This window comes from Pantherophis guttatus, chromosome 1, assembly GCF_059756535.1.
Source record: "Pantherophis guttatus breed Tessera chromosome 1, ASM5975653v1, whole genome shotgun sequence".
In the NCBI taxonomy this organism is placed as follows: Eukaryota; Metazoa; Chordata; class Lepidosauria; order Squamata; family Colubridae; genus Pantherophis; species Pantherophis guttatus.
This window is the reverse complement of record NC_142063.1, coordinates 146522068-146542921: the sequence shown is the minus strand read 5'-3', so window position 1 is coordinate 146542921 and position 20854 is coordinate 146522068. Positions and strand designations below refer to the sequence as shown.

Genomic DNA, 20854 nt, shown 5'->3' with positions numbered 1-20854 from the left:
ACATGTACAGACCTTGGCCTTTGAGTTAATTAAATGTGGGTTAATAATATATTATAAGGAAATCATTGTTCTTATTACTGTTATTAGGTAGTTACTCAAATTATAGCTTCAAAGGAATGCAGAGCATGGAGAAACTCAGGATTAAATTATGCATCTGAACTATAGGCCAGCTTTTACTGTTCAGACAGTTCACTGCTAAGAGAAATTGTGTGTCACTGAAATTAAATGCTTTTCTGAGGATGGAAGACTCCAGTTTTTTAATGAAATTACGGAGTGTGGAATAGTGAAATGATTAAAATCTGTATTCCGGGAATGTGGCAGCACACACACAAAAAATCAATAAATGCTAGCACAATTTTGCTGCTGAAAGTGAATACTAGGAATGAAACAAACTACCACCAATTGCACAATTAAAATTGTAGGTCATTAACTGAGATTTTGTCACCAACTTGCTAAGACATTATTTCTACATTTTTTTTTTGTTTTTGGAATACATTTTCCTATGTAATGAGGAGCTTTTCAGATAGCCTTGTTAGATGAGCAGGATATTTAGCCCTTCCCCCAGTGGTTCTTGCATTGCAATCATTGTGCTTGCACTTATTATGTTACAAATGACCGAGGTAAGGCTGACATTCTCATTGCATGCAAAAAGACTTAGCCTGCCAAGAGTTGTTTTTTCTTCTTCTCCTAATGAAGCAGCTTTGTGAAATCTCTCTATGCGCTAATACTAATGAAGATCCTCCAGCACAATTAAAATCACAGCCAGGGTCTGAAGAGGAAACCCAGGACAATGGTATCTACATATGCATATAATTTTGATGTTGCAACCAGCTTTTGTTCAGAACTGATGTTAAAAAAAACCTGCAGATTTTAGAGGGCCCTACTCAATGCAAACAATTGTTAGCAATTTGCATGCTCCAATTTCAGAGTGCCAAAACCAATAATATCTTCTTGCACTTTGCTATTTCTAGTCAAAATCCCTTTTCCATTGTAGGTATAAGGTTATATGTTTTATAGTTTACAGGAAGCAATGGTTTGCTTGCAGTGTACTTTAACCCTGATTTAGCATGACTTTAATCCAGTGCCAGGAGGTTTTAGAAACTACTGAAACAGAAAACTGATTAATTTTTAAAAAGAAGTATTTTGCATTTCTCTGTCTTTTTTCTGGAAAATGACAAGAGAAAGATGTAATTATCTGTGTCTACAATAACTACCACTTCCCCATATATTAGAATACGTTTATAAATAGCAAAAAGGCCAAGAGCTGATGACTTGGATACTGAAAACACATTTTGACTCCTTGCTGTGGTCTTAATGAGGATGCAAAATGCAACTTAAAAGAATTAACGGGGCATCTTTTGATATTCTTTCGTTTAAAGGAGACTATTATTGGCCGAGGGAAGTTAGCATTTATCGGCTTGGGGAGGGGGGGGGAGGGGGGACGGCCAGCTAGCTCACTGGCTCTCCCTTTCCTCTTACTCCGAGTGTGCCTGCATCACTGAATAGCCTGCACACTCCTACTCCGGAGGGAATTGGATCTGTTCCTTTCTGCGCCGATCGTTTCCAGCCCCCCCCCCTCCTAATTTACAGTTCCCTAAAAATGTTAGTGACTATTTTCCGGCGTGCTGCCCAGGATGCATTCGTTTCGGGACCCCGCCTGAGGGATCCACGTCTGGCCAGCCTCTTCCTTTTGGGGGCGACCGACCGGTGCCCCCTTCCTCAAAACAAAGCGGCTCAACTTTCTTCCAAACTTGAGAGGATGCTCCTCGAGGGGTCCGAAACGGGAGCAAAGCAAGAGGGTGAACTTTGAGCAGCAGCGGCGCCCCCGGGTACCCACCCACCCCCGGCCTGTTGTTGCAGCTTCTCTGGCCCGATAGGTCATGTATTGGCGAAGCTGAAATGAGATAAACAATTCTCTTTCTCTCTCTTCTCCCACAACCTTCCCACACACACACACACCCCCCGGTCTCTTTAACAGCAACTTTCATTGTTAGAAAGAGAGGAGCGAGTTGGTTGACGTCACTTTGGGTCGGTGAAGCCTTCGCCTGGAAGTGAAGCTGAATAAACCTTGAGGGGAGAATCGGGCTTCAAGCTGCTGCCGCCGCTGGAACGAACTAAAAAGCAGAGACGGAGCGGGAACGAGGCGTGTTATCTATCATGAATCCTTCTAGTTAGATTCACCCCCCTCCTTCTCTCTCTCTCTCTCTCTCTCTCTCTCTCTCTCTTCCAACTCCCCCCCCCCCCACCTCCCCTCCTTCCCCGGCCCGGTCTTTCTTCACTCCCTTCTCCAGCCTGTTTGGAGGAAGGCAGCGTTCCCAGCATCCAGATCACACAAGCGGAGCGGTGCGCGGGCGCGCGCGGGTGTGTGTGTGTGTGTGTGGAAGGGAGCGAGGAGAGCCCTCGCTTCGCGTCTCAATTGCAAAGGTGAGTTGGAATCGATTCCGGAGGAGGAGGAGGAGGAGGAGGAGAGGAGGAGGAGGGGGAAAAGGTGGCTTCAAAGGGGGAAGCGCAAGTTGTGCTGCCGGCCGAGGCTCCCCGAGCTTGGGCTTCCAGAGGAAAAAAGGGACGGAGAGAGAAACCGAGGATGGCGCGGGGTGGGGAAGAAGCTCCAGGCAGCTTCGGAAGTATCTGCCTGTCCTGTGTGGCCGTTCTTTGTTGCCGGGGCGCTGCTGGCTTGTGCATCCGAGGGGCGTTCGCTTGGGTGCCCGTCTTATCTTTCGGTCTCGCCACACGTTCATACACACACAGAGAGAGAGAGACGAGGGGGACTACCAGTCGCCGGCTCGGTGCGTCTGCCGTAGCGGTGGCTCAACTAGTAGAGCAAAGTGAAACTGACCTTGTGCCCGAGAGACAGGAGGGGCGGGTAGATTAACACGGGCTCTGGGGGGGGGGGTTGGAGTCGCGGCTCCTCGCCGAGGGTGGGGGGGGGACACCTTTGGTGCCAGGCGGGTTTTTTTTTTTTTTTGCAACACCCTTCCAGTACCACCCCCACCCCCCGTGGCTCGCAATAAAAGTCTCTGACTCGGGAACGGGGGGGGGGGGGTGGGCGCGATTTCGGGAGTCTTTTTTTGTGCCCTCCCGCCCACCCACCAGCGACCTTCCTCGCTTCAGATGTGCCGCTGCGCTTTTGTGCCCTCTCGCCCTGCCTTGGCTGCTTTGAATCGCTGCTTCTTCCTCCTTCGTTTGCTCAGGCGACTTTGAGCGTGACAGCCAGCTAGCCTGCCTCAGCTTCGGGGCGGTTGCTCTCTCTCTCCCCCTCTTTGGCTTCCCACACCCCCAAGAGTAGGAGAAGGCACTCCCCACCTCCCCGGGGAAGGAGGGCACGGGGGAGTCCGCGGCTCCGTCGCCCGCCTCGAGGTCCCCGGCCGTGCCCGTCTCTTTCCCCTCCCCTCCGCTTTCACAGTCAACTCCCCCTCCCGCCCTCCCGCTTTCAATGCTTTTTCCTTTTTTTTTTCCCCCCCAAAACGCGCCTCGGCCAGCGTTGAATCCGAGGCTGCGGCCGCTTTGCAAAAAGCGGGGTGTGGGTAAAGCTTAAGAAGGATGTGGGGGGACGGGCGGGAGTCGGGGCTGCTTCTCGGGGCATTTGCTTCTTTCTTTTCTCCAACAACCTCTCTTCTCTCTCTTTCTCCCCCCCGCCTCCGGTCTTTTGTGTGTGTTGCTTCCTTATAAAGCCGGAGACGCAGCTGCTGCCTTTAGCCGAGTTGTTGAAATTTATCCCTTTGTGTATATTACAATATCCTCCATTTTTCTGCCCTCTAAACAACAAGCCTTTCGCCATCTTGGGCTTTAAAAAAAAAAAAATCAAGTCCCGCTCTGCGTGTGTATGTGTGTGTGTGTGTCTTTTAAAGGATAAGAGGATGAAATGGTTCAAGTCCTGGTGAATAACCCACAAAGTTTAGGCAATCTTACAAGGACGGATAGTGACGTCATGTAAAGTTTAAAAGGGATTTTTTCCCTCCCTCCCTCTCCTTTCCCTACTACAACGTTGCGTTCTTGGATGTTTGTTTTCTTTCAAAGGATTTCTGGTCGAGCAAGTTTTAAGCTGCGATTGAAGGTTATAATTTACATTTATAAAATGCACTGAAGGAGTTGTACGGCCTGAATTTTTGGGACAGGTGGAGAAAGAATAGGGCAGACTATATTCTTTGTAGTTTTTCAGTTTTCACCCATAGATTTTTTGTGTGCGTTAATTACCAGGTTTAAATGGTAATACTACACAAAGGATTTGAGTGAAAAATAAGTGTTTTCATTTGCAAATACTGTACTTTTGTGCTTGAACCATGTATAGGTGAGGATAGTGCTTAATAATCGTCCTGGCATAATTGTGGGTAGAAAAAAGTATATCAGGCTGCAGCTATATATTTTTGTAAAGTTTGTGGATTGTTTTTCTTACATTTACCAATACCATACCCTGCCCCCATTCTGGAAGGGACCTGTGGATTGTGTCCCAGATGCTATGGCTATCAAAATACTATTAGTATGCTAAGTTCCCAATTGCTCCCTAACAAGATTAAAACACAAAACATCTTAGTTGCATCATCTCACCTTGATGTCTTTGCTTGTGAAAAGGGAGATCAGAAAAAGTATTATTCAATTTATTTCTCAACAGACCCCCGTTTTCATTTTATAAAGTTACCCTGATCGTAGGGCAAAACTTAATGAAACATTGAGCACTTCATAAATAATAAAAATCATTAAGCGGGCTTCTACTTTCCTGCTTCTTGCATTTATTTTTATTTACTCTAACATCTCAGTAACATTTGCATTAACATCTCATGAAATTCCTTGTGTTTAATGTGCATTTCCTTTGTTTTTGTGGGTAGAAGAAAAGAAAAGAAAAACCCTGCCATTTACTACAGTTAAATGGAAATTAAAAGGAACCTTTTTAGTATGTCAAGAAGTTCGTTTCTTCAATACAGTTAAAACTGAATGACAGATTTAGTGTATTTTGTGCTTGGTTTGGAAGTATGCTTTCATGTTTACAAAATTAAACTATTTACGTTAATATGTCTTTCCTTTCTTGCCTGCCCTTTTTTTTTTCTTTATTTCTTTGAAAAGAATCCACTTCAGAAAGCTTGGTTGAATTGAATGGCTGCCAGTTATGTGGATCTTAGGTAGATGAAACCGTTGAAATAGTTAAAAGCACATAGAACAGATGGCTTTAAATTATACATGCAAAAATGCCTGGAAGATTTGACAGATTATAAATGGTGAGCCACAGAAGATAAGCAGTTTAAGAAAATGGCAGTTAATACATTTGATACCTCACACCTATTGTAAACCGTGCCCATATTTTATGATGCATAATCAGTAAAACATGAAATCCTGAGAAAATTAGAGTTGTAACAATTTTCCATATTGGGTATACATGGGAGAGTTGGAAGTCTTAAAATATTTAAGAGTTTTATTTCAAATGTTCAAATAATTTCAGATAGTTTAGATCTGTTCTGGCAAGAAACCATTTTATTTTTAATTCTTGGAGTAATGTTGATCTTTAAATGCTGTAATAACATAACCTGTTAATGCATGCCTCTAGTTTTGTGCCTGAAAGTTGTAATAGATAGTAAATATAAGGGTTTGAAATTTTGGAGTTCTTGGTTTTCTTTTTTCTTTAATGGGCGATTAGCTGTACTGTTGTTGTTCTCTGAAATTAGTAGATAAATATATTCTAAGCAATATGTTCCTTGGACTTTTTAACTGCACAGTACTTATTTACTATACTGTAGTTCTACATTCCAACTGAGAACCAGTTTTAAAGTTAGCTGTAGTACCGTATACATCATGACATTGTTAACATTTCTGTTTGTGTGTACTGTATGTGTGTGTCTTGAGAGAGAATTAGTTATAGAATATATCTGGGTGTTAATTTCTTCTTTAAAATAAGTACTGCCAGCACTTTTAAAGTACATTTGTACATCACTTAAATAATGCACCTTCTGTTTGGTGATGGTGTAGAATAAACCATTACAACTTTGGTGTAATGATAAGATAAGAGCTGCCGCACAAATAGCTGGTTTTGATTCTGTTCTGATTTGCTTCCTCAAAAGATAGTTATTTCAAATTTAGATACAGGAGCAGTGGAAACATTTGCTTTCTGGGTGCCTTTCTCCTTTTCCTCCCCTCATTTCTTTGTTTGCATGTTTATTATAAAACCGCAGTGCAAAGGAGCAGATGTTTTGCCAAACATCCTGATGTGTTGCTTTTTCTTAGGGGAGCATAACTGTTCCTTCTGATGCATCAGCCTGACAGCTGGTTGATTTCATGGAGCTGCTAAGAAGCCATTAGTGGTGTCACTGAATTGAAACAGAACAGTCACTCCCAGCTTGAACTGCAATTGTTAATGTCTTTGTTGTACTTTTATGTTCCTACCCAAGATGTAGAATATCACAGTTGCAAGGAAGGCCTATCTTTCTTTTGGCTCTCCGTAAATCAGTGGAAAGATGTGCTGTGATTTGATTGTGTCTAGATGCTCAATAATCTTTATTATTTTTTCCTAGAATATAAAGAGTTTGTTCCTAAAGATGTAGCATAAAAGACTTTAAAACTTATAAGAAGAACACAGTAGGATAAAAATAGTCTCAGTACTGACACCATTCTCCTTCTAGCCTTCATAGGTAGAGGAGTAGTGGCTAAGATTGGCTACATGCTGTTATTTATTTTCAAGAGTGTATTTCAGCTTTAAAAGTAATTATCACAACCCAGCACAGTTCGGCACACTTAAGTCCAATGAAAAACAATAGCTCTTGTATGTAATAGATTAAGGCCTAGAGTTCAATATAATTCACAGATTTTCTCTGTTACAGGATTAGAAGTATATTTGTCTTTATTGTAGTGAGCTGAATATTGGGAAGGTACTAATCTGCTTTCAAGGAGGAGAAGCATTAGCAGAAATGTCTGTATTTGGAAATTGTAGTTGAGGCTTTCCAATGTTATTACCTTGAGGGATTTGCTAGTTGGTCGTTTATATTGAACACTTTTTGACAACAAACCTCTGATCTTTTCTTTTTAAAATAAATGTATTTTAAAAATGCTGGGATAGGCAGGAAAAATGCTGACAAAGTTAGTAAGACGGACAATTATGTATTCACATTGGAAGGCTGCTTGAAAATTGATCTGCAAATGAATATGTGCTTTAATGAAATCAAGCAATGGAGAAGGTGCATATTTCTGTAAGATAGATTGTTAAAACCATTTCATATGCACTGTTTATAGTTGGGGGAGAAAACAACTTGAGAGAATTATTAAAATAAGAATAGCATTTGTACAGCACATTTCAAGTATTCAAAGCATTCCACACTTATTATCTGAGTGATAAATATCATTATCAACATATTCTATTTGGAGACCTGAAGCTAAGAGAAAAATGGATTTTCTAATGTTATCTAGTGACTTCGTGGCTGCTGAACTGGGATTCGAAGAAGGATCTTCCAGCTCAGGGCACAGTCCTATTCATAGTCACTGGGCCCTAGCTAATAGTAAAGGCAGAGAGAGAGAGAGACTTGGTTCCAGTGATCCATAGCTCAGTGAGAGAGTCTGTGCTTTGCATGTAGACGTCCTAGCATCTTTAGTTAAAAAGATCATCTAGGGGTTGCTATTAAAACTCAGAACAGCCAGAGTCAAACAGAATAGAAAGCATCCTTCCACAAAGTTATGCCACTTGCTTGATTCTTGGGATAGTATTTGAGCTGTTTTCAAAATGGTTCATTATTTTGTGTGTGTTTTGTGTATATGGGTGTGAAGGCTCTAGATACATTTAAACTTAGAGTAGGCCCATGAATCTAAGGGTTTAAAGTAGGTCATGTTCGTAGTCCAATAATATTCAATGGGTCTTTCATGTGATTGACTATGAACCTATGTTAAGCCTAGAAGCTCATCTTGATTTTTCTTGTTGAATCTGGGATCCATTTTTATTTTGAATAGGTGACCCCAACAAACCTTGCACCAATAGTAACTATATTAATTATGGGGTAGTTTCTCATCCTGCGGGGGAGAAAACACTATTTGGGACTTCCTTCCTTAAGTCATGTACCTTACGTATCATATGCCGAACACATATTAGGTGTGTTGTGGAAGAGTTACCAGTAAAATCAAGAAGTCCAGAAAATTTAAAATTACTTCAATACTCGTTAGGTAAGAACTGCTAATTAAAACCTCTCTCACTCCCAGTAGTAAAAAGCAAAAGGATATCTGCTAACTACAATATAATTGTAATATAATGTATAATTTGATCCTGTGTTTGGTTAGAAAGAAATTTCTTTCAGCCTGAAAAATTTGTTTATTTGTTTTAGTTATTAATTCTACCTACCACACACCTTGTGACAATAATGTACCATTAGAATGTTCACAGTAAGCTATAAATAATCAGGTTGCTCAAGTCACATAACAACATTACATAAACATCCCAAAGCCCTCTAAAATAGATAGGTTTATAACTAACTTCTGGAAAGCTCTTCTGCATGAAATCAATTTCACCCTGGGAGAGGCCATTCCAGGGGGCCCAAAACACCCCAGAGAAATAACACCTCGAGGTCTTGACCTCCCTCACCCAATGAAATGCTGCACTACCAACAGCTTTTCCCAAGGAAGATGCTTTCAGTGGATTTACTCTAATGGGAAGGTGATTGTGAATTATCCACTTGCGAAGCCATAAATATTGTCCTTGTGTATTTTGATCTAATTGGTGCCTCCTCTAGATTAGAATTGGGGCATGCATGGGGAGAGGAGAGCAAAGGGAAGTCCCACTGTGTAATTAGAGATGGGCTTCTGCCCTGTGAGTAGAGTTGCTTCTCAGATGCCGAATAACAGATACAATATTGAATAGTTAGCACACAAAAAAACTTTCTTTGGTGATCAGCAATACATTTAATTTCCAGTTCAGTTCATGCAGTCACGCATAATTTTCTCTCTCCCACCCTTGTGACTATCCAGAGTAAGTAGGGGCGCGCAGAGCATTTAAGAGCTGCTTTGCAATCTCTGCTACTGAATATATTAATTGACAAAAGGGATGTGTCTGTGTATGCACACACATCTGGGTAGAGCTTTCAAAGAACCCTAGAAAAGATCAGAAGTGTTTCACATTAAAATCTTGTGAAGCCCCTCTTTCTAATGCTTTGCATACTCCAATAGGCAAAGAATCTGTAACATAAGTATATGTATTTGGTAGGGCCAATTTTATGGCAACTTTTCTAGCCGCTCACAATCAGAGGTATTTATTTTGAAGAATTGTTAGAAGTGAAGTACCTATATTTCATATAGGACTATTACACTATGTAATATTGTTTATTTTCTGTAATATTGTTTCTTTAAACTAGTTTTAATATTGTTTACCAATGGTAGGCTTGTAAGAGTTCAGTTGATGATTAGAGCAGTGTGTTAGCGTAGTAAAATAAAAATAAATATTTGCATAATTTGAACAGAGTGAAAATGGGGTAAAAATAAAATATTAAATTGATATCAGGGGAAGGAGTATGCTTATGTATTATTTTATGTAGTCTTTTATTTAAATAAACATCTTAGATGGATATCTGGACTCTGGATTTCTTGATTCAGGAAGATTGGCAGCATGATTGTGGTCTGTCTATTTAGAAATTAAGTGCCATTGGATTGCAGCACTAGTTACCTTTTCTTGCAACTAGCAAATGAACAGAAAGAAGATTTTTCGTGAAGTTGTGTGCATGAAGTTGTAGCTCTTGCTAATTTTAGTCAAAGATTTTAAAGGGGATATTTGTACAGTGCAAAGTGATGTTTTGCCATTGACCTAATTGGGCTGTATGTGCTATATCTTTTTGATAGTCTTTGTGTATATGGAGAACACGTTGTCTAGATACAGTCTGATTTTCTGCAGATTTGCTGACTAAGGGTTTTAGCAAAAAAGCTACCTTGCTTGTCAAGGCTTCTCCATTCATTTTAGCAAAGGGAACAGACCTAAATTAGAAGGACAAATAAATTTAAAAGGAGGAGAAACAGGTCAAAATGAACTCAACCAATGCATTATTTCAAAGGAGATCATATTTGGGGTATATACTGACTTTAACATGCACAATACAACCAAATTTTCCACTATTGCAGAAATATTTCAGACTCATGAATCAGCTAAGTAAGTTCCCTCTGAAACTTCACTGCAAAGGAAAAATAATGTTTGTAATATGTTCAGAGTTGATTTGAAATGCTAGTTTTGTCAAGCTGCTAAAGGCCACCATTGGCTTGAAATAATTTCATTGTTTTTCTAGTATGCAGTCATTATCTTAAGTGTGTCTGTGTGGTTTAAAAAGTACACCAGTAAAGTAGCTTCCAGCAAAATTTGCATTTGGATTTGCATCAAACTTCCAACCTACACTTGATGGCCCTTTCCTGGTTCTCCTTTGGCAAAAGAGAAGACAGCCATCAGATACTTTCATGTATTTCCTGCTAATGAATTAGTATGTGTAATTTTGAGCGCAGTTTTGAATCCTGTTGGGAGTGCAAAAACTGTGATGGGAGAAAGATTGTGAATACTGGTTCCTCCTTCCTTTGTTGCCTGTTTTGTCAATTGGCATATTAGCTCCACCTCCTATTCATTGCCCTTCAGGTCACTTTGCACATGTTGAAGGCAAACTTCTGTTTGAAAGAGTTTTTTTTAAATATATATATATTTCGCAGTGAATTACTACTTTTGACATTTCAGAGTTGAAAAAGAAGAAAAGGCTGCTTCTTCTGATTCTCAGCCTCAACAAGTAACATACTTTTGGGTTTGGTTTACAACTCGATCTTGTGTGATTCTTTATGTGTAGGGTAATTCCTGCTTAGTTCAATAAGGCTTATTCCTAAATGACTAATCTTATTAATCTTAATTGCTAATATTTTTATAAAGTAGTCAAGCTCTTAAATATTTATCTTTAAAGCTAAACACCACAAAAATGGTAATATTACCTTCATCCCTCTCCCCTTTTTTGAAGCGGTTACCAAAAAGTGTCTAACACCATACCAGGAGAAGAATGAATATGTTCATTTCTGCTCATTGCATAGCAAAGTTCTTTAAATGCCAGGATAATCGCAAAAGGGAAACGACTATATGGTGTTTTGTTGATTTTCTATTGAAAATACTTACTGCTTTAAATAATGTATTATAATAAATCATCCTTGGTGAGGCAATAATAACAGGTATGGGTCTTTTGGTTTTGTGGAGATTAGATTAATAATGAACATGAAGCTATAATGGATCTTTAGAGTAAGAATCTGCTTTATTTTTAACTGTTGATGTTTTACTATTCCCTTTGTGGGATTTGTGACCATATTCTCTTTCAGATTTGAAAATTGAAGAAAAAGAATATTCACAGATGGCAGTAAACTTTAAAGGATTATTTACTATTCCCTGTGGCTTTTATTTCAAGAAAATGAGGGTTGCTGTGTTTCAGTTGCCATTGTACAATTATGATTGGGAGGAACAGGGAAATAAATAAGCCCATTAGTATTAGTAATACATTGATCACTAACTTCAAAAGGGCAATATCTAATAATAGATAGAAAACTTTTATACCGACCTCTTTGATTTGTTCTTTTGAGTCAAATAAAGCTTGCTTTCATTTAATGTCTTCAAGATTGGGGGGAAAATAAATGGAGGCTTGGAAAACATTTTTCAAGAAAAGACATCAAAGGCTGTTATATTGGAACGGGAGCAGACTTGCAGAGAGATGCACATACATTTACATTTGTATTTGTAAGAAAATATATAGAAAGGCTGGTTTGGCTTCAGTATTTGGATGAATCTATATTATAAGCAAAAACTGCTTAATTTGTTTTCCCTGACAGGAAATTCAGTTCGAAGATAATTATTGCACTGGTCCAATGGATGTGCAGAGCCATAATTGTGTGTTTTTAACCCTGTTTTTCTGTCCTTACACTTTTCCACAAGCATGCACTCATTAATCAAAGACGCTGCACTCCTGCTGAGGGCGGAGAGGTTCATCAAATTGGCAGCCGGTTTGGTGCAAAGAACGGTGTACTGAAGCTCTTAACGCACTGGGACATAAATAAATCTAAGGTCTTTGTATGCAAACCCTGGAGGTTAATACTGCATAATTCAATGTCCTGTCTTTGTTTTTATGATTGATGTTTTTAAATGTTTGAAGCTTGATGCAAGTCTTCTGCTAGGTCAGGGCTGACAATCTGATTGGATGAATTAAAAAGCATGAAGCTGGCAAGGAGACTTTGAGTATGCTGCAGAGATTGTGTGTGTGTGTGTGTGTGTGTGTGTGTGTCCCCCTTGGAAGATCATTGTCATATTGCCTGAGCTGTTATAGGAATGTTCCAATGATTGACAATCCCTGCTGTGATAATGGACCTGATGCGTGAAATGCCAATAGTTTGGCTCTATTTGTTCTGAATCTTGCCACTATTTGTATCTTTAACAGAGCTAACATGTAGGGGAAACTGTTGAATTGCTCTGGTACTGGTCCTAAGTCAAAACACAAACTGGTTGCCTATTTGTCCTTTTGAGGATGCTACTTACAAGTTTCAACCAAGATGTCATCGTTTGAAAACTTGTATAAACTGATTATTCACTCACAGAACCTGATTGAGCTCAGTGTATACCTCTATCACTTATTTATTGATTTTTATATTTTTGAACAATTGGTTGCTGTCTTTCCTTTCAGCTCTGCTTACCATGTAGGGAAGATGTGGTTTTAAATATTTAATTTTACCAAACTGCTGGAAGAACTGTTAAAGCATTGAAAGTTTGGGAGAGTTTATCTGTATGAAGCTGTGGTGTCATACATCTCAAATGCAATTTAGGTTTTGCGTATTGGCAGCAGGATTCTCCAACCCTTTCCAGTCCTTTGATTTCTTCTGTTGATCTGACTAGGGGATTTGCTGAGTACAGCCAAGGTTGTATTCTTCATGTGATAGGTCTTAAAAGGCAGCATAGTGGCTTTATGCTTTGCCCACGTGCCATGCACTTGTGTGCAGAAAAGAAAGGGAAAGTGAAGGGAGCTACATAAGCAATTAGTTAGCAAACTTACCAGTTTTCCACAGTGTCTAACACAGCAGAAAATAAACTAGCTGAACTTCAAAAGCAGTTGTTTCAGAATTACTGAGCCTTTGTTTTATTTTACATAGTTTTCTTGTTTAAAAAAATACTCAAGTCAGTACCTGCATTTGTTTGATTTTAACCCTCTTTCTGTGATGCTTCTTATTCAGATTGTGTGTTCCTCACAGCAGGATGGCAGTATTTAAACAGGTTTCTCATTTATCTGGCATTGATTATGCAGTGTTGGCGCTGTCTAGGCTAATGATAAAGTGGCAAGCATGAGATAGGTTGTGAGTGTAAATGTGAAGTTCTGACTTAACCATACGTTTACTCAGAATTTGTGGGATTTACTTCAGGAAGAAAAATGTTTCAAATAGCATCCTGTTACCATTTTTTCCATGACAAATGAAAAGAACATGAACTCTAGATTGTTTGCTTTAATTAGAATATTCACCTTCAAGATGTAACTTGGGGGGTTAGAGAGGAGAACTTCTGAAAGAAGAGTTAAGAACTAAGAAGTTTCTTCCATTACATATAGTGGATGTAAAAAGTCTATATACTCATGTTAAATGCCATGTTTTTGAGATACTAAAAAATCAGACCAAGATAAATCACTTCAGAAGTTTTTTCCACCTATTAATACCTATTAATATAACATATAAGCTGTACAATTCAATCGAAAAACAAACAAATCTTTTAGGGGGAAAATTACAATAAAAAAGATACAATAATGTGATTGCATAATTGTGCACAAACTTAAACTGAATGCTTTGTTAAACCAGCTTTTGATTTTATGACAGCATCCAGTTTTTGGTGTAGGAGTCTATCAGCTCATCACATCTTGCCTTGGGAATCTTTGCCTCCTCTTCCTTGCAAAAGCACTCCAAATCTGCCAGATTGTGAGGGCATCTCCTGTGCACAGCCCTCTTCAGGTCATCTCACAGATTTTTAGTTGGAGTCAAGCCTAGGCTCTGACTGGGTCATTTCAAAACTTTGATCTTCTTCTGGTGAAACAATTATTTTGTTAATTTGGACATATGCTTTGGGTCATTGTCATGTTGAAAGGTGACCTTTTCTTCATCTTCAGCATTTTAGCAGAGGCTTGAAAGTTTTGTGCCAAAATTAAATGATGTTTGAAACTCTTCATAATTCCCTCCATCTTAAAGCCTCAGTTCCAGCAGAAGAAAAGCAACTCCAAGGCATAATGCTACAACCACCAAGTTTCACTGTAGGTATGGTGTGCTCGTGGTGATGTGCAGTGTTGGTTTTGTGCTAAACGTACTTTTTGGAATTTTGCCCAAAAAGTTCAACCTAGATCTCATCAGACCATTAGCACATTTTCCCACACCTTTTTGTCAGACCTGATGTAGGTTTTTGCAAACCTCTAGCCAGGCTTGGTTATTTTTCTTGTAAGCAAAGGCTTCCATCTTGCCATCTACCCCACAGTTCAGACATATGAAGAATAAGGAAGATTGTTGTCACATGTAGTATATAACCAGAACTTGTCAGGAATTGGCAGCCTCTCAGATCAGTTTTCTCCTTGTTTTTTCATCAATTTTTGAAGGACATCTAGTAATGTCACTGCTGTGCTCTAATTTCTCCACTTGTTGATGACTCTCTTCACTGTGTTCCATGGTATATTCACTGCCTTGGAAATTGTTTTGTAGCCTTCTGACTGATACCATCCAACAATGAGATCTTTTGCTATAAGAGGCAACTGAGTAAATGTCAGAAAAATCTTACTCAAATAGCTGAACTTTATATGAGTTTGATCAGTTATTTTACAGAATACACAATATAGAATAACAGAGTTGGAAGGGACCATGGAGATCTTCTAGTTCAACTCCCTGCTCAAACAGGAGATCCTATCCAAACAAATGAAAGTCCAATCTCTTCTTAAAAACCTCCAGTGATTTAATTGATGGCAAGTATGACTACAGTTTACCATCAGTTTGAATGTGATTGGTTAATTCCCTCCTAAAAGGCTTCAATTTGTTTTTCAATTGAATTGTACAGCTAATATGTTATATTAAAGGTGGAAAATACTCTGAAGTGATTTATTTTGGTTTAATTTTTTTTACACATCCGAAACCTGGCATTTTAACAGGGCTGTCTAGACTTTTTATATCCACTGTAGGCTAATACTTCCTGAAACCTTTAAGAAAAGTTGTAACCTTTCATCCCATAGACTTGGGTCTATCATAAGATAAAGATGAGGAGTGAAGTGGCAATCTGGCATTGTGTATAGGCAGTAGTGGTATTCACTTACCTTCGCTACCGGTTGGAAATATGAGTGTGTGCGCTCGCTTCGCTCGTGCGTGCCACCTCTGCACATGCGCAGAGCATCCATGATGACATCCAGACTGGTGGGCGGAGCCTCCTGCCACCGCCACTACTGGTTCACCAGAACTGGTAGAATCCCACCACTGTATAGGATGAAATCTTGTTCCACAAATACATAAGAGAGAGAAGGATAGAAAATGGCAATTTGTCAAAAACATTTGGATATATTGGAAGCTCTGAAAAAAAAAGCATTATCAGAAATAAATATTGCCTGTTCCAATATGGGAATTGATTCCCATGTCAGCTAGCATTGCCAACTGCAGCTGGGCACCTGTTTTTCCATTAAATTGAGGTTGATTTTCTTTTTTTTACCAGAATTCCTGATCCTGTAAATCTAATAGCTATAATCCTTTAGAAACTATATTTCAGGAAAGGAACTGGTTTAACTTTTAAACTAGTTTAATTACAGGCTTTAGTGCCTCAGAACTGTCAGTCATTCTGAAAAACCTAAAACTTTTTACAATCACATGTGGCTTTTTGATTAGTCCAAGTTCATGCTTTGTCCAGTTGAGGTTATTTAGGTTGCCTGTTGAGTATTTATTATATACATACAAGCATTCAGAAACACCCTCTGTATCCAAGAGTTGTTTTAAAAAATAATCCTGTGTACTTTCCTCCTCTGAGTGCATTTACTTTCACACATTGCTACAAATAGTATAATTTTGCATTCCCCTTGCTTTCTCTCCATATCCCACTTATTCTTCATTGGAGCAGGGAGAGAAAGGGTACATTGGTTGTCCTCACACAGTATTTACAGAAGCCATGAACTGGTAAAGAAACTCTGATCAGAGCAATGATACTGAGGGAGAGATGCTTTCCCAAACTAAGCAAGTCTACTGGGGTGGGGAGAAACTTTGGGAATTGTACAGCTATTGTCGCTGTTCTAAAATGAGGCTGACTGCACCTGAAAAAGAGGGATTCCTTGAGGGAATCCCTCAAGAAGGATTGAGTCTGCTCATCCAGAATCATTGGTATGACTTCATTTGAAAACCACAGAGCTGTATTAATATTTCTTAAAAAGAGGGTATCTGATTTCCTACTCCCCATCTGTTTTTTGTTGTTCCAAGCTTTCTGCTCTTCCTGAGGCCTGTTATGAACACAGACACACACACACCCTCTCTCTCCCTCTCCCTCTCCCCTTTCTGATGTATATGCTTCCTTTCCTCTAGTCTAGGAGCTGAAGGTGGTGCACATTACATTCACTCAGTGGTGGGATTCAGCCAGGGAGAACCGGTTGTTAACTTACTGAGCAGTTTGGTGAAAAGGTTGTTGGAAGAAATCATTAGGGCAGAGAACCGGTTAAATTATTTGAATCCCACCACTGCATTCACTTCTCCAATTTTTTCTATACAACAAGAAAAAAGTTGGGCTGACAGATACCAACTGATTACAGTTCCCTCAGTGAGCATCTGCGGTTGAGGATGGACCTTAAACACTGGTGAACTTGAACATTCAAGGTATTGGTTCTTGGTACTGAATTATGGAATTGGTCCTAGGCCTAACCTTTACCTTTCATTGGGTTAGAGCACAATATTTTCTAGATACTCTTAGATTACACTTTCTGAGATTTCAGTCCTAGCACAGTTAAAGTTTTCCCAGTTAAGGAAGGCTATGATAATATATTCTCCTTACCTGATCTAAGCTTAGAAGCTTGTAGTTTTTCTCTGATTTACCCCATCCTGTGATGCTTTGGGGATTAGAACATAAGTGTGGAGTGATTAAACCATTGTACACGATAGGACCTTTAATTCTTTTATCCCCTGTATGGCATTATTAGGCCAGTCTAGATAAATGTTTATAGAATAGTAGAGAATTCTATATTTTTTGCAATATAGTGCAAACAACTTCTCTTTTTCAAACTCTGCAGATTGGAAAAAGAGCACCTACTGTTCTCTTTGTTTTTCCAATACATGTCTTTAATGCATGTGAAAAAGCATTTCAGCTCCAAATTGTTTCTGAAATGTGCCTGTATACATAATTTTGCTTCCATTGGAAGTATGTTGCCTAGGAGTAAAAGTGATAATATAGGAGGAACGCTGCATGCAGAAGACCTTGTTGGTCTCTCAGACCAGCCATTTACTGCAATAATATAAAATCTGTAACACTCCTATGCAAGAAGTCAGTGATGCATTAGTACATTTTTCTGCATCAGCTGTGCAGTACATTTTAATACTTTCTAAATTTTCTGGTATTTTTGTTCCTTAAAGGAAAGTCTGACAAAGGCCAGCTATGGAGCAATGAAAGACAATTTTTTTTTACTACATCTGATACTGACTACATTGTGTTTTGGAAACTATATTCTGTTATTTAGCCTAATACTAAATACTTTGGACATTATTCTTATTTAATATGTGTGGATTTGATTAAGCATTATCAGGTTGACTAGTATTAAATACAGTAGGAGAAGAGCTTATACAGGAACAGATTTTGTTTAATTATTGTACTATTGGAATTGTTGCAATACTGGTTTGCATAATTTTCTAGGTTGCATTATGCTAAAAATTATTAATAGAACCTTTATAGGACAGGCGGGGAAAGCAGAACAACTCCAAGCTATTAATACTTATTTTCTGTTTTGCTGATCAACTGCTTTACAAGAAAACATGTTTCTCTTTTTAAACTACAGTTTCTATGGTTCTTACTACAAAGGATATCTGAAAGACACATCTTTTCCCATACAGTATGAACCTGTTTAAAATTTGATTTGCTTCAGAAGTTGTTTTGTTAGACGACCATCAAGAGAAGTTTGATTGGTGGGAATATAGACAGAGTCTTTTCTCTGTGACAGAATTCTGATTGAAAATTTGTTTCCCCCAAGCAAGACAAACTATTCTTTTTGTACAGTATGAGGCAACCTATTAAAACATTTAAACCCTGTGGCTTTTGAGTAGTTTCTTATATAACAACTTAGCTCTCTGTTTTTTTTTCTTTCTGCTCTTGATTATGCTGTTTAATGGTTTCCAGTTCGTAATTTGTTTTAAAGTTTTAAACTGTAAGTTGTCTGAGGAACCTTTTCTGGGCTCATAGAAATAAAATGATCACTTAACAAGAGGCCACAATGTTGTTAAGTTGGCTTATTGAATCTACTACCTTTGATTGCCATATTTATTATCTATTAATAAAATTTATATAGCTGCCCACTCACCAAAAGTGACTCTGGGTGGTTCATAAAATCAGATCAAAAAGCAAGTGTAAAAACAAGTAGAAGATGCAAATTAATCCAAATTAATTTAACTTAACAAATGTCTCATGTAACAACAGAAATTTGGGCTCAATTGTGGTCGTAAGTTGAGGTCTACCTGTAGTGCACAAGATTAAACTGTGCAAATCTCTCCTAGTCACAACTGCCATATTCTCATATAGTACGAGTCGTGTGTGTAGGAGGACCCCAGATTGTGCACTGGGTCTGTCTCAGTGGTGGGTTCCTCCCGGTTCGGTCCGGTTCGGCCGAGCCGGTAGCGGTGATGATATGACATCACTGAACCGGTTCACCCCCCCGCCCTCCCACCCACCCACGTTATTCTTACCTTTTATTTGGTCCCACCCCCAATCTATTGCTGCCTCCTGAGTCCCAGCTGATGACTAGAGGGAAAAAAACCGTTTAAACTCTTGCCGCGGGGGCTTCAAAGGGCTGTCCTACAGCTGATCAGTGTTAAAAGCCAACAAATTAGTCGGGTCGTAAGTGCGAGGACTGGTCGTAAGTGCGAGGACCTTCCAGAAATGTGTCTGACCAGCTAGCCACGCCCACCTAGTCACATGACCTCTAAGCCACACCCACAAAATAAGCCATGCCCACAGAACCGGTAGTAAAAAAATTTAGAACCCACCCCTGGTCTGTCTGTAATAATGCAATCCCTTCTAATACCACAGATGGCATAGTCCTGGAACCAGTGGGCTCTAAACTCCAAAGCTACTCAGTCTTGCCAGATTCAGTTGAAACCTGTTATTCCCATCCAGACCCTCACAATAGCCAGACATTGAGATAAGATGTTCATGGTAGCATTTAATTCACCTAGACTGGGGAGACATAATTGGGTATCATTAGCATACCAGTGATACCTTATCCCATGATGATGGATGAGCTCACCCATCAGCCTCGTAAAACGTTAGAAAGGAAAGGAGAAAGCATCAAATTCTTTATACATCATGCTAAGTCATAATGTTGCTTTGGTTTGGGTTGAATGTCTATTAACACAAATTATTGTGGTTTATAATCCATGAATATGGTTTAATGTGTTGTGGAAACCAAACCAATTGAGAGTTAATAAAAATTGTTTAAAGAAACTAAGGTATAATCTAATGCATGAAGTCAACTTCTATGTAACTTGTTTTCAGGGTTAGTCAGAATGAAGAAGTTAGGAATAAAATGTGAAATTTATAATTGAAGTTAAGAATTTTTTTTAAAATTAAATTCTCTTTTTCGGCTTATGTTTACTCCCAAGGTACAGAAAGGAACAGAACGAATGAACATAATCCAGTAAATCTTCAATACAGATAGGGGTAGAAGCAGGAAGTTCTGGGAAACATTAGACTAATATTGTGGGGTGGGGTGGGGTGGTGGTGGTAAAAAGGAAAGTATATTTTGCACAAGTACAAACTCCAGTATTGGAAACAGTGTCTTGACTGCTTCTGCTTAACAGAAATCTAAAAAATTGAGCTTAAGTGGTTATGAAAAGAAAACATAAATTTCAGTATTTTTAAGATGGCAAATGATAAGGGATAGAAATATCTCAATAGTAAAGAACCTGTATATATTTCGAATTCCTGAGCAAATTCAGATGTAGCACAGTTCATATCTAAAGAAATTATTTTAAAAAACACAGTTCTGTTTTCGTCTCAAATTCCTCTTTAAAAGAAGTATTTGGAAATCTTTAAAGCAATTATTTGTTGGCCTTCATAAATTTCAGAATTTGAGAATTATACCTAGAAGCATGCACTTTAAAATATATGTTCAGAACAGTTTTTGATACACATATATATGTATATATGTGTATGTCTTTGGTTATTCGGGTCTTCTCCCACGTAAAATTGGAAGTGTCTTGGCGACATTTCGACGAAGTCTCATTCGTCATCTTCAGGCTGGTGTTCTCGGCTTCGTGCTTCCAGGAGCAATGTGAGATCGCAGCTGTCTCTTCCTTTTAACTGCTAGTGGGGATGTGAGTGGGGGTGTGAGCTGATCAGCTCACACCCCCACTAGCAGTTAAAAGGAAGAGACAGCTGCGATCTCACATTGCTCCTGGAAGCACGAAGCCGAGAACACCAGCCTGAAGATGACGAATGAGACTTCGTCAAAACATCGCCAAGACACTTCCAATTTTACGTGGGAGAAGACCCGAATAACCAAAGGCCAACATACAAACACCCGCGAAAACCTGAGAAAACAAATATATGTATATATGTACACATGTATGTATTGCAGACAACCTAAGAACTGACTAGCTTTTATGTATTGCAAACTGGGCTCCACATGGTCTCTCCCCGGCTTGAGGGAGGCTGAGTCTACTA

The 20854-nt window shown here is 39.1% G+C and overlaps 1 protein-coding gene across 38 annotated transcripts in view; it reads left to right on the top strand.

The window, feature by feature from the left end:
- Nucleotides 1-1477: 1477 nt before the first annotated feature.
- The window catches only part of BAZ2B (bromodomain adjacent to zinc finger domain 2B), a 249203-nt gene continuing 229826 nt past the window's right edge, over nucleotides 1478-20854 (top strand). For 27 of the 38 annotated variants that reach the window (XM_087881947.1, XM_087881946.1, XM_087881945.1 and 24 more), the window contains exon 1: nucleotides 1754-2424. The gene's annotated coding sequence lies outside the window, so the exon portion shown is untranslated. Of the gene's footprint in view, nucleotides 2425-20854 lie in introns of all 38 variants that reach the window. The other 11 variants (XM_087881938.1, XM_034425938.3, XM_087881937.1 and 8 more) reach the window with 2 other exon arrangements.